Source organism: Condylostylus longicornis, unplaced genomic scaffold (assembly GCF_029603195.1).
Source record: "Condylostylus longicornis isolate FDR11 unplaced genomic scaffold, ASM2960319v2 ptg000004l, whole genome shotgun sequence".
NCBI lineage: Eukaryota > Metazoa > Arthropoda > Insecta > Diptera > Dolichopodidae > Condylostylus > Condylostylus longicornis.
The window spans coordinates 17,658,845-17,673,281 of record NW_026577973.1 but is presented as its reverse complement, the minus strand read 5'-3'; the positions used below and the strand labels follow the sequence as shown (position 1 = coordinate 17,673,281).

General features: G+C 23.7%; 1 protein-coding gene across 1 annotated transcript in view; it reads right to left on the bottom strand.

Annotated features, from left to right (window-relative positions):
* LOC129614315 (elongation of very long chain fatty acids protein 7) overlaps positions 1–14,437 on the bottom strand; it is a 102,199-nt gene that overhangs the window by 21,454 nt on the left and 66,308 nt on the right. The window lies entirely within an intron of this gene.

Here is a 14,437-nt window from a genome sequence, read left to right as displayed (position 1 = left end):
AACTAGTAATGTTCATTCGCTTTATTTTTAAAACTGGCCTGTTTTGTAAATATTTTGAGAAAGAACGGGAATTGAAAAAAAAAAGTTAATCTTATTAGAAGAATGATAATATCTAATTAAAATAAATGAGAATTTTGATTTCAAAGTGACTGAAAAGAGTGTGACTGTACAGAAGAGGTACACAGTTTACATATGTATAACAATTTTACATATGTTTTGAGTCAAATTTAATTGCAGGGAAAATAACGTGAAAGGACACAAAAAACCACAAGATATACGCCACCATATCATTAGCAGCTTCGGTTTTATTTTAAAAGAAATAATTGAGGCAATACAATAAATAAATTAAATATTAGAATTAAAATTATTAAAGAATTAAAAATTCTTTTTTTTCACTATCCTGCTGTTATATGCAAGATAGTGAAAAAAAAGAAAAGGACAGAAATGTTAGTGATTTCTTATAAATGTTCTCTTTTATCCTTTCAGACTTCATATTATTTGTAAAATTTAACGTCATATATATCGGAAATAATTTCACCGGAACAAACAGAAAAATAATGATTCCAATTTGGCAGTTATTTAATCAATTACTGAAATTCGCAATCTAAAATTTTAAATCACAATAACACTATCATAACACGAATCGTGGCAAAAATATTTTTTGAAAATAATAAATTTAATTTTACAGGTCATTTTTATTTTACACAACATGAGCGATCGTAATTAAACTATTGTAAATATTGTTGAGGCGTATCCAAATCTTTTTATTATGAAATTGCAAACCAATGCGGATCTATCAATAGTCATATTGAATTACGCATAAAAAGGGCGTTATTTATATAAAATATTTATGTACATTTTAAAATATGTAGATATATGCATGTGTTTTGGCGCAAAGTCTCAAAAAATGTTGTAATAGTACCCATGAACAAAAATTCTGCCATTAAATGAATGTTATACACATCATTCTAGATTCCTATATTATTCATATTATATTTATTTATATATTTCTATGCACATTGTATAATTAATTTTCATTGATTAATAATAAAACATAATAGTGCATAATCCACACGTGAATGTACGCAATTTGAAGTAATAAAAATTTGGTAACAATATCATGTTAATAAGCAATGTATATATACATATGTACATAAACACACAAGCTGAGATACACAATTGCACACGCTAAAGTACACAAACACGCACACGTACTTAAATATATTTCACATATTATTCATTATAACGGAATTTTCGCTTTTATTTATTATTTCACTTTGTTTTGCTTCGGTTTTTATCTTTCTTTTTTATTTTTTTTTGCATAACCTACACTTATGCAGGTGCATTTGCACTATGCGTAACTGTTTTGTTTACTTAAAATTGAAATATTTACTGGTTTTTTTATAAATGTAGAGAAGAAAGAAAATTAAAAAGTTAAATAAAAAAAAATGTCATTATGTAACAGATGATTCTGCGTTTTACATACTTAAATAAAAATTAAACATAAAGAGCATTTTTAAAGTGAAACTATGTGCAAATAAAGTATTGAAGAAAAAAAAGAAATAAACAAAAGCAAATTAATTTTTTAAATACTTAGTCCGAAGCTTTTTTATATTATCATTGTACATATACATTTTACGTACATATGTATGTATGCGCATATTTTTATTAAAAATAACCAAAATTCCTATAGAAATTATGGAAGGCAGACAGCAAATAATTGTTGGGGGAATACCAAAAAAATAACAATAACAAAAAATGTAATGACCAGAAAAATTATTTTAATTGCTTTAAAATTAAAGCATAGCAAAAACAAAACGAAAATTCCCCGAAAACTGATTCAATTGATTTTTCTGTATTTTTCTCGTTATTGTAGTGCAACCTTTTCTAGTTGTTAGGACAACTAATGTTATGCTGATTAAAATAAATATGTAAGACTAAGAATTAGTGCTCTGCTTTTATAAACTATCGAAACATGACAAAAAGACATATTGCATAATCTACAAGGCACCTTAAGGTTACATGAAAAATAATTAGAAAATGATGTACCACAACTGAAATAAAATTTTAACTGGGATTACTAGAGCTTAATAATCACGCAACGCATGGTCGCATTATAAAGGTATTTTCGTTTTTTTAGCACAGAGGCTGAATTGTTAGTGCACGCCTCAGATGATAAAAAATTTGTAACATGATAGATCTTATTTTAAAACGAACACGTTAGAGCCTTGTTTGTCATTTATAATTTTTCCAATTTGAAATCAAATTTTCTCCAATTTAAAGATTTGAGAAATCTGATTTTTTTTTTTTTGATTTTTTTGACTCTAATCGTAAATAATAAAGTACGAATTTTTATATTTTTTTTTTTTGGAGATATTAGAATTTATTCAGAATAAAAGGGAGTTTTCTTTTCATACATTGAAAAAAAAAAATTTTATATTTCGGAAAAATTATCAACCATTGAAGAATTTTTTTTTTACTTTTGAACTCTCTAAGGTAAAAATATGCAGACGAATCTATTGTCTGACACATCTGAATGTCTGACACATCAGAATGTTAATTCTGATGTAAGAAACCTGATGAAATCGCCCTGAAGTTATATTTAACCTATGTACATACATCATGTATTATTTTTTATTTAAAAAATTCAAATTAAGTGTTAAAAAAGATTTTTTCCAAATTCTCCAGATTAAACCGAATGAAAACATTTTCGAATTAAGTTTTAATTATTGGTTAGAAATAGCTTATTTCAAAAAGCAAAATAGAGCTGAATTTGCTTTTTACTCATGTAGCAATAATTTGACACAAATTGACTTATGTATGTATGTAAATTTATAATCATTTCCAAAAAATTTTGAATTAGAGTCATTCTTTCTACTTTTTTACTTTAAAATTTAAAAACTTAAAAAGTCACAGGGAATACTATATGTTCAAGTGTCATCTGCCACTATTTTTTGACTGTTATCACATATTAATTAAAAGGAATTTTCGCTTATGACACACTGATAAAAAATTTCTATACAATACAAGGTATGCTTGAAGATGCATACTTCTATATAGAATTCATATTTCATAATATATCACATGTATGTATGTATGTCGTTTCTTAGAATTCTCATTCAGTATATTCAAAGAAATTCAATATACATAGTATAAATAAGATTTATTAATTCATTTTTTAAAAATGTTCATTTCACATTTACAACATTGCTGTATGGCACACAAGTAAATAATAATTTCTATTAAATTTATTAACATAATAAAATATCTTTAAAGAAAAAATTATATTTGTATGTACATATTTTATTGATTTAATAAGTAATTAAAAATAATTGAATTCAATCAAAAAGTTTTCATTTAATTACTTCAATATACATACATATTATACATATGAATGTACATACATACTTACAAGGTAATGAAAACCCAAAACGAAAATATTTTTTGAAATACTCATGTGCCCATAATTCATGTACATATCAAAATATAAAAAAAATACATACGTATGTATGTATGTGATATATGTATGTTAACAAAATATCCATAAATTTCACAAATATTTATTATATTAAATACATACAAATGTACATAAATATAGAAAAAAAATATTAATTATGTCACTAAAAAATGGGTTAAATAAACAATAAAATTCAATGATGGAAGAAAAAAAGTATTGCAATTTTGAACAACAGTTTCTCCAAAAAATTTAATTAACATTAACTTTAAAGTGATAACGATACCAACACCCACTTTATTTTTATAGTATGTACAGTCAGCCATACATTCCTACTTATAAATATTGATAAGTATCTTAAAATAAAATATTTAATTATAAATTTCACTAATGAATCATAAAAGTTTTTAACTACAATACATACATACATACATATATAGACAAATATTTATTAATAATATTGTAATTAAAAATTATTACTGTCGAAACTATGTATAAATAAGTACATATGTATGTATAGATACTTATGTACATTTATGATTATAAATGAAAACTTTTACTATCATTTACCACTTTTATTATATTTTTTTTTCTTTCATTTTATTGTTGTTATTTTTATTATAATTGTTTTTGTTATTTAATTTAAATATTATCAAAAAATTTAAATTTTAATAAAATAAAAAAAAAATTATACATATGTGTGTTTGTATGTATGTAAGTACATAATGAATAGAGTGACCATATGTACTTTATTTTTATAAAGTGTTTTCCGTACGTAATTTTTTTTTGTTTCCAATATAACGAATACCCAATAAAACAAACGTTCCAATATAACTAACTGCTAAATTTTTTGAATTAACTTCTCTATTTAAAACTCTATTTATATAACAAACAGGAAAAATTTTTGTTGTTCTTTTTCTATGATTATCTAGCAATATTCTTGTTACATTATCCGTTATTAACTTTATTATAGATATAAATTCATTTTTTATTCATACCTATTTTGATATTTTTTGATCAGTTTTATTCTTTTTTTCCGCGATCTGCCGCGTTTTTGTGAAAAGCATCTATGTATACTTAATGGCAAATAGAAAGCGTCTGAATATAAAAGTAAAACTGATAATTTTCAAAAATTAATGGACATTAATTTTTTCTTACATACCTAAACATTTGAATTAAAAATGAACACAGTTTTCAATTGAATTTAGTACACATGTATATTTTTCCTTCAGATGTATTCGAACGATCTCGAGATAACGAATTACCCGGACTTTATATTAAAACATAAGCGTATCTAAGAAACTTAACAGAAATTCTTTAAAAAATTCTTAAAATTTCTTCTAATAAAATTTTCATAAATTCATAAATTCAACATTTTAATTGACTCACAATTTTAATTGACTTTCTCCCATTTTTATTATTAAGACTGAATTGCAAGTGTCATTTTGATTTATTTAATGTGTAGCTGTTACATCAATTATGACATATACATCTACATAAATGTAATTAATATAGTGACATATTAAGTATGTATGTAAATGCATGTTAAGAATTTAAGACAAAACGAGAAAAAATAGAGTTGACCTTGTCAACTCTGTGATACTGTGTTCGTACGAGTATAAAAATTATGTATATAAAAATATTTTAAATATATTATATTTAGAGCTCGATTACAAACTATATTATATTAATTTGGTATTTAATATTGAGTTTTTATATAAGAAATGTCCTATATTTTGCTCACCAAAATATGGTTACCTTAATAGTAAATAAAACACACATATGAATGCCATACATATACATATGTACATAATGCTATATGTTTATATATACATATTTATGTACATGTATAAGCACATTTTATGCATATAATTAAGTAATTTATACAAACTTATAAATAAAATCTGTATAAGCAATATGTGCATACGTATGTACCTCTTACATTTATTTAAAATGTAAAATCTATAAAATCAAATGAATCAACAAAAAATCAAAAGACGAGAAAAAAATTTTTTTTTAAATAACAATCAAAAGTGATTTTTTTATTTTAATTTTTTTATTACCGTTATTATTCTTATTATTATTATAAAATTTGGATTTTTTGTTAACGAAACCCAAACAAGTGAAAGTTTTAAATGTTTTTTTTTTTAAACAAAAAATATAATAAAAAGAAAAACTAAAAATAAAAATTAAATAAAAATTTTACAAATATTTCAAATTTTTAGAGAAAAACAAAAAAAAATTTCTAAAAACATATATTTTTATTTTAACAGTTATTCAATTTTAATACTAAATTTTTACTTTAAAAACACTTTATTTTTCTTTTTCGTAAATCTTCGAAAATTTGCTTTATTTAAATAAATTTTTTTATTCAAAATAAAACTTATTGTTAGAAAATTTTTTGAGTTATCCTTAAAAATAATTCAAAATCAATTTGATTTTTAATATTTTTTTAATTAAATTTAATTGAATTTTTATTCCTTTTTTTAATAAATTTAAATTAATGTAATCCCCCCACACACTGTTGAACGTATTGAAAATATTAATTCAGATTTTTATTTTAGAATTTTCTTTTTCGAAATTATTCTGAAAATTTTAAATTTTATAATTATCATAGAGAAAATAATAACATAAGAGAAAACATATTCCATTTAATACATACATACATATGTAAGTATTCCATAAAGGTCAAAGTTGTCATTTGATTTTTTGAATTGCATGCCAAAACATTCAAAAAAATTGTCAAATTCAAAGAAGTAAATTGTTGTCAAATTATAATTGAAACCATTGTCAAAATACAATCTGCATTTGTTGCCATTGTCGCATTTTTATATAAGGTATACATACATACATACACAGAAGAAAAACAATAAACAATTTTTGCCAAAATTTTATATTACACAGAGTTTTTTTTTAATCAGAAATAGTCATCCAAATTTCTTTTTAAATAATCATATAGATTTCCTATTAGTCCCTTTTTTCTTTTTTTGTAAATCGGTGAAAAAGGGGATGTAACACAAATTTTAAAATTGATAGGTACTTTTATCCAATTGGAAGCAAACAGTAGCCCAGTATACAATTCTTTTTTTTCTCATTAAAATACTATAAATATTTTTTCGAATATAGTGGATTGAGCAATATGAAACATCGTCCTTATAATTCAAAAACCACTTCAGTTCACTTTATCAAACCTAAATAAATTTAACATTAAATAGAGTTGTAGCTAAATTAAATCAAAAACGGAAAAATCCAAAACGTTTTTATGTACTGTAGTGTTCAGTAAGAAAATCATTTATTATTTTTACTTTATAGTTGCAATAAAAATTCTAATAAGATTACTTATAGATAATTTTGTTATTTATTTATTTAACATTTTAAACTTTAATTTTATTTTTTCTAAATTAAATTAATTTCTTTGAGATTATATAATCAAATAATATACCTAGTATATTTTATTTTATTTTGGAAACTTATTTTTATTTCAATTTATTTATTAAATTGTAATAAATTTTTTTTTAAATTTTTCAAATACAAATATTGTTGAAATTTCACTTAAGATTTTTTTCAAAAAACAACAAATGCTTTCAATTTATATTTAACAGGATTTGTTAAATTAATTAACAAACAAATTTTTTAATTAAATTCTTTAAATAAAAAAAATTTTCATTAATTATTATTAAATTTCGTTTTTATTTTATCACTATAAAAAATTTTATTTAATTATTAAAATTTTTATAAAATAATTTATTTACATTTTTTTATAGCAGCCGTAGATTTTTTTTTTTTGATGAAAACTTTTCCAAAAAAAATTTGAAACTGGAAAATTCAAATTTGTGTAATCCAAATATAATTGCATAGAATCGCAAAATAAATCGATTCTTTTGTCTTATTTTTATCTATAATCGATTAATTCTTAAACGTTATAACGTAAATAAAGTTTATTAATATTTTCGTATTTATTTACAAATTTTTTTTTATTTAAAAAATATTTTTTCAGGGAAAATAATAAACAAGAAATAAAAACAAAAAAAAAGGAAAAGAGGAAAAAAAAAACCAAAATTAAAGATGACACACACGCCAAATTTAACAATTTTTTTTTATTTTTGTTTTTTTCGTTGTTTTCTAAGAAAGCGCGTAATATCGCGTAAATTTTTTTTAACAATTAACCATGCCACTATAAAAGTCTGATGATAACTGAATTGACGTTTTTTTTTCAACAATTTGAAGCTTCAGTTTTAGTTCAATTTTTTTTTTCTTTTCGTATCTTTTATTCTTGTTTTAATTTTTGAGTTTTCTTTTTCTTTGATAATTTCGTTGGTTTTGTCTGGCATTGTTGTTGAACAAGTTATGGCAGTTATGTATAGAGCTCTCACTTAAAGTAAAGCTGAAGCGCTGAAGCTTACAATATTTTAACATTTTTATATTCTTTTTTGAGCTTATTTTAGTTTTGTTTCGTTCTTGTCTTTTTATTTTTTAGAGAGACTGACTGAATAATACACCATTTTCTTCAATTTCATGAATTTTTTTATAAATTTTATTATAAATTGCGTTTTTTTTTTTGCTGTTTTTTTTTTTTGGATTCATTCAAAATCGAAAACATAATTTCTGACCTACTTTTTTTGTTTTTGAGTGATACAATATAATGGGTATTACCGTATAAAGTGGACTTTTTCCTCATGAATATTTTTTTTTTTTTGTTTTTATTGTACATTTTAATAGTATGTATTTCATATGCATAAATATGTTTGGGTATATATGTACACATACTTATGTATGTACATGTAGAAAATTGTGAATTAAGTTTTAATTAAAGTATTCAATATAAAAAATTATGTTAAAAGCTCTAAATGGGTGATTCCATTCAACAATTGTTTTATAATAAACGAAGATGAGTAATAAATAACTTAGTTGAAAATTTTGATTTAAACTTAAAAGAATGAGAAGAGATTTTCGCTGAGTATAAAAGTATTAAAACTAAAGTATCCTGCTCATGACTAAACTAAGAATCAATTGCTCATGACTCTTCGACCAGCATTATTGCTTGATTTTAAATCCCGTACTCGTTCAGACTATCTATAGATTACAAAACCCTTAGAAGAGATCGATCATTTGCTTGACGCCTAATTGAAAAAGAGAACAGTAGGGCGAACAGCGGACGATTTCCGTAATTCAGTATTTTGCATATAATGGTACGCATGGTAAATATACATATGTTATACAAATATTATATACTTATTATATAATATTTATGTATACGCAAGCGTTAAAATACGATTTTAGAGTGTCTTCGTTAAATTTATGGCCATGATTTCGCTTCATTTTGGGCAGTTCAAGTTATATATGTATGTATGTATGTGCATTCTATATGAATATTGAAATATTGTAGCGGAAAATCGCTCTTATTCTGTTTTCAACTTAATATCGACAACTTCTATCTGATTGTCTGAAATCCTTAAGCCATTCAAAATATAAATATTATTCTTTGTCGAATGAACGATAAATGAATTTTGAATTTTCTGAAAATAAACCGCATAACTTTGTAAATGAATATGTTTACTTAAGAAACTGAATAGGAAAGCAAAAAAAAAAAGAAAATATAATTTTGTTGAAGATTTATTGAAGAAAGAATTCTTATAATGCTAAATCGAATAATGATGAAGCAATAAATTAAGGATCTCAAGTGTATTTAGTAATTTTCAAAAAAAAAAAAAATTTATGTGGTCAGCATATAATCGACCACAATGAATATTGTAGAGTTAAGTGAAAATATTACAATATATTATATAGGTTTCGCCTTGTGCCATTCAAATTCTCTGAAAAGAAGTCTTCCAGCACTCCAATTCGGCAACATCCTGAACTCAAATAATAAATTTCAAAATACTCCATTAATTTGTTCCGTAGATAAGATAAAATATGTAAAATCGACTATTAGTTAGATTTCCTATTCCAAATCTTTCCAAAAAAATTTATAGGTTCATGTTTTAGCACCCTGTAATTTGAGTACTAAATATCAAATAAATTGGTTGATGATTTCTCTATATGTGTTCAAAAAATGTAAAGTCGGCTCGCAAAAAATCCACTTCCAAAGGCCTGATATACCCCAAAAGTTAATCGATCCGTTGTATAGCCGAAATAAACTCGCACATATAAAATTTTACCAAAATCGGTTCAGCGGAACTTTAGATGTACCCCTACACACACAGACAGACAGACCGAACTAACCTTACAAACTCTTTACTATCCTTTAAATAATGACGATTCCTCATTAATTAATGACGATTTTGCTAGGCAATTTGATAGTCGCTCTTTTGTGCTCTTTTGTCGCTCTTTTGTGCAAAATGATTGTTTTGGCTTTGAATATAAATTCGCATTATGCTGGCCTAAGCAATTCGTTAGAGATAAAAAAGAATGGTTTATTTACGCTTTCCTGCTACGGAGAAGTGAAAATTCTACAATCCGAAACTTAGTACCATCACATGACCTTCCTTATTGTATACAATGCGGTTGGTAAAAAGAAGAATGTAAAATAAAATTAAAAGAAAGAAAAAAAAGTTTTAGGGTATTGTACACACAAGTTGCTTTTAGAATTTCATTGACGAAAAATTTTTAAATTTGGAAAAGTTTGCAAATTCGTTTGTCAAAGAAAAACAAAATTTAAAACTTATTAAAGAATTATCGTATGCATAACTATCTAGGGACTTTTGCATAATTTTTAATTATTAAATTTCGACATTTGTAATTCGCTTAACTTTTGCAAAAATAAACAAATCTTTCATTATGACCATAGATTTTTCAACATCTTATTAATAAATAATTTATTCACTATAAATCATATTACGTTATATATGAGTTTGTGAATAAATTCCTATAATTGGCAACTTTTTCTTAAGGAAGTCAATGAAAAATTGACAAAATTTTAAAGATAACCTTCAACTCTTTGATGAAAGTTTTTAATTTATTATTCAAATGAATATTAGAAAAGGAAATTTACATAAATGTATCACCACAATAATATATTTATAACTTAATATTATTCATTAATTTCTGATTACTATTGTATCTTATTAATTTCTGATTATAATATTGAAACTAAAATAAATTTCAGAAATTTTTGCAAAATTAAAAATACAAAACGTTAAAATATTGTGTAATGAATTAAAGAAATATAGGCGCGGTGTTTAGGGTTAATTACGTTAAATATAAGAGCTTGGAATGCGGACACAATATATAGGGTCGACAATATACGTACGTATGTTTTAAATATTGTCTTGTTAACATTAATGAACCATAGTGGGAACTAGTTAACCAACGGTTAAAATTCATTAATAATTTCGACATAGAGCTAAAAGTTTTTTGTCCAATACTTTCTCATAGTATGAAAAATAGTTACTTTAAATAACCTGCCACAGTTAATATTGTACGTTAATTTAATTTTCCTTTGCTTTTATTTTTCACGAAACTAAGTGACCTAACCCAATAATTAAAGTTTTTAAGTCTTATTTACTGGTGATTCTTGATAAATTTTAAGTACATTTTTAATATTGACATAAAAATTTACTATTGAATTGACATTTAATCTGCCAAACTTATGTAATATACTTAGGTCTTCTATGTTGAAATGTTGAAATTGGAAATAAAAATATTTGAATTTTTTTATTATTATTTTTTATGATGCTAAAAAGTTTTTTTGGTTTAATTTGTGTATACTTCCATATTTCGCCAATACAAAAGCTAAGTGGGTGTTCTAAAGTATTTAAATATGAAAATAAATATTTTTACAAAACGTGCAACTGTATTTTTAGGAATAGCACACGTACAAATAAATTGCGAAATTAGGCTAAAACAAAAATTCAATTTTTCACTTCTTCTGCATTAAATCACGTGGGACTTTTAATAGCTTTGATGATTTTGGAAATTAATTAGAAAGAAAATGTTAAAATTGTAGCCGAATGTGCAGTTTTTAATCTTAAACTATTAATCGAAGATGCATGACAATTCAAAGATACAATGCTCGGTTACATTCCCACTTAAATGGTTTCCACAAAATTATACTTTTCGTTTTATTGTGACAACAATTTTGCCACAATATTTTGTAAGTAGTGTTTTATAAGCACGAAATCGTTTACTATAATGTAGAAAAACTAATTTTCCATATTAAACCCATCACCTATTTATACATTGTTTTCACTTTTGAAGTCTGTTGAATTCTTGTGTTACACTTCATGGGAAAAGTGAAAAGATGTGAACAAAAATATAAAAAGTTTAATAATAGTTAAATGTTTCAGATTCATATTAAAAATAAATAATTATTACCAAATAATAAACTCTAAATTAGTATTAAATTACATAACATGTATGTATGTATATTCAAATTGTGTAATGATCGGAAACACTTGGATAATCATAAACTTATTAAATTTATTGTTTATTCACTGTCTATTACGTGTTCATTTAACAAGGCTTCGGTAAAACGATAACTTCTTTGAGACGCTACAATTTAGACAGACCCATGAAGTTAGGTTGGGGCTGGTTGATGGATGGAAATTGTTAAAGAAGTTGAGCATTATTATTAAATTTAATTTCCTCTATAAGTATCTTATAAAATTTAAGACTCAAATTTGTCATTTATTTTTTTTTACAAGCAATCATAGTTAGGAATTGCCTATTTTAGTTATTTTCATTGTTGATCATCATTGTGTAATACAATATTATCCCATTACTTAAATTACCTTATTCCATAAAAATCATAATGTGCTTTTAAAATGAATTATCAAAACTATTCTTAATCGATAGTGCAGTGTTTTGCTTATAATGAGAGCATACATTCAAAGACACGTACACTCAAAACCAATTATAGACACATGTACATATAGTATGAAAGAAAACTGATCAATAAAAGAGATACTCACGTGGTATGAAGATAAAAATCATAAACGCTTAATATTTTAAATACACAATATTTAATATTTAATCTAGAAAAATATTATGTAATTTAGTTGGATGAAAAGTTTTAAAATAACATTATGCAACAAGTTTCCCGTACAGTTTATAAACATTTTTATTTAATTACTTTTTAGACATTATCTACCAATTTAAATTGACTTGCAATTCTATTTAATATTTAAAAAGCCGTACAGTATTTTGATTTAGAAAATATTATTTCAAAGCAGGGGTGTTATCCCAAAAAAATTTCACGACCCAAACTTTTTAGAATACAACAAGCGAAACAAAAAGGTCGAAAACTTGACGTAGAATTTTTATAAGAGCAAAATATAAAGAAAGTGCAAAATAGAATGAGCCTTAAGATAATTTAAAATTCCAAAACGTATCTGGTTTATTTCGTTTGAACCAAAGTGGCAACACTATTTCTGAACTAAATAAAAAAATAAAAAGAAAATTTAATGGATTATATAACGAAAATATTTTAAAAATTAATAGGCAAAAATTTAAGGAATGCAGTGAGCAACGCACAAAGAAAATAATTAAGAAATTTTAATGGCAAATTAAAAAAAAAATAATAATAATAAAAAACATAATTATTGAAGCGAATTTAAAATTAATTGTTATTTAACTGAGAAACTTAAAAGAAGATACATTTAGCCGAAGAATCCTACAATATAGGAAAACTGTTGGCAATTTCTAAAATTTTTACGAAAAAAAAAACTGAAACAATTTGAAAATAATGGAAAATTCTCAAAAATATTCGCTTAAAAAATATCGAAATCGGTTATACACGTTACATCTATATATTTGACTATGTTTTAATTAACATACATATACGATTAATGGCTAACTATGAATTATTATACAAATTTCAAGTTATTTTTAAAAATTTAAGAATAATTTTACTCAATATCAATTTTATCGTCCCATTTATATACTTAAATAGTTATTAGCTGAACTTAAATTTCACATGTCGCTTCTATATCTATGGCAATAGAAATAGACTTAGATTTTAAACCTAATGCATTAATAGCAAGAAAATTTATTAAAAATTTTAATTACATACTCTTACAAAAGTAATGAGGCGTCAAACGATAACCTAAAAATTGAAGGAAAAAAAAGCGCGAAAAGCAAAATCGGTTAATAAATTTTAAGACAACAAAAACTACCTTCAAATCATACCCATACAAGCACAAAAGAAAACCATAAAATTATTTAATGTATAATACAAAATGATATTTGCATGCAAGTGTTTACATGCATGAATAAATGTGCATAACATTATGAGCAATGTTTAAAATTTTTTATGGCTGAATTGGAATCAAAGGCTAATCAACAATTAAAATTAAACGTTTATACTAAATACGGAAAGTTCATTTAATGTTCTAACAATCGAATATTCTAGCAAAATTCGAATGAATCATAAAAAAGTTATAGAAGAATAAGTTAATCAATGAAATATCCTAAAAGATTTTATGCATTATGTATTCCAAAAAGTCAATCAAATGAGGTGAATCCAAGCAGTGAGATTCTCAATATCTTTTCTTTTGGTTTTTAATAAATACAATTCTATCGTTCCAGTATAGAATTTTAAGAATTTTAAACAAATTCTACATATTTTTTAATGCTATTTAATCTTTCAATTTCATGACTAAATAAAATCGAAGCCAATTACTCGTAATTTATTGTTTTATAACATTTACAAATTCTTCTTAATTTATTTTTAAATGAAAATGATAAAATAATTTCTGAGCGACCAGAACGTTTATAATGTATTTTTCAGCCTTGTCACACCATTGTGGATCAAAACAAAATATTGTATTGATTTAACTGACGATCTGCTAGATGTTACTTAATTTATGTTGAATAAACAAATTATAAAGACGATTCTACAATTCTTAATATAACATAAAGATAACAGTTGTAAAAAATACTCAACCTATAACAATGTACACTTGCAATTAAATTGCTGGCTCTATAAAACTAAAATAAAAAATAAAATAAAATTATTATAAAATTTATATGTCATCATTATTAAAA